Raw genomic sequence first — 976 nt, forward strand, 5'->3', positions numbered from 1 at the left:
CTCGGGAAGGTACTCTGCATGCCTCATTCATGGCTCTGGAAGGTACTCTGCATGCCACCAAAGTGTAAAGATAACTACCAACCCAGCTACAAACCCTTTGAACTACAAGAGTGATCTGCCTGCAAGATACACTGGTGTGATACTAGCACAAAGTTCTTGGGAATAGTCAATCAATATCTGATTTGAATTTTGCCCACTTCATGAGATGGGCAAACCCAGCCATACCCAGTGCTGCTTGAGTGATAAGAACATGAGACTTGATAGGGCAGGGATCCAGGGGAAAACCAAATACTACTGTACTGCTACAGGAATATAGCAATAAAACAACTCTTAATGATATTCGTCTATACTCATAGAACAGTGCATTGCTCAGCCATCATCAAAGCAATTTTCTCCTGCAACACATGGGAAAAAACACAGAGACCCATAGCCAGACAACATATAGAGTAAGAGATCTAAAAGAGATGCCTTCATCAAATCCCACCCCTAAGGGTTCGATGACCTATGTGGAAGAGGAGGCAGAAGTGGTACAGGAGCCAGAAAGGATGGAGGACACAAGGTGTAATAGCCTCCCAGACACAACAGAACTGGCACATATATGAACACACAGACTGTGGCAGCATGCACAGGGCACCAGATGGGTCTTAGAGCAGAAGGAAGTGGACACAATTCCCCATTCCTAAACCAGAAATCATCTCCAATTGAAACTACTTGCAAATAAAAAATTAGTTTTCTCCAAGGGAGTCTTACTCGGGAAACAAACCAATCCTAAGGGTAAGCTCTATGCCCAACAGTAGATGGCCAACACAAAACAACTCAGAGGTATCTTTGGAGGTTGTTAGTTTCATAATGTTAAGTCAGGGCATTTTTTTTATTGTTGTTGTTTATGTATTCTGCTTGTTTTATTTCTTAACTTTACAGGTTCTTTGCATATTCACTATGGATTCCATTTAGTTTTTTTTTTTTTTTTTTTTTT

This window comes from Mus caroli, chromosome 15, assembly GCF_900094665.2.
Source record: "Mus caroli chromosome 15, CAROLI_EIJ_v1.1, whole genome shotgun sequence".
NCBI classification, from domain to species: domain Eukaryota; kingdom Metazoa; phylum Chordata; class Mammalia; order Rodentia; family Muridae; genus Mus; species Mus caroli.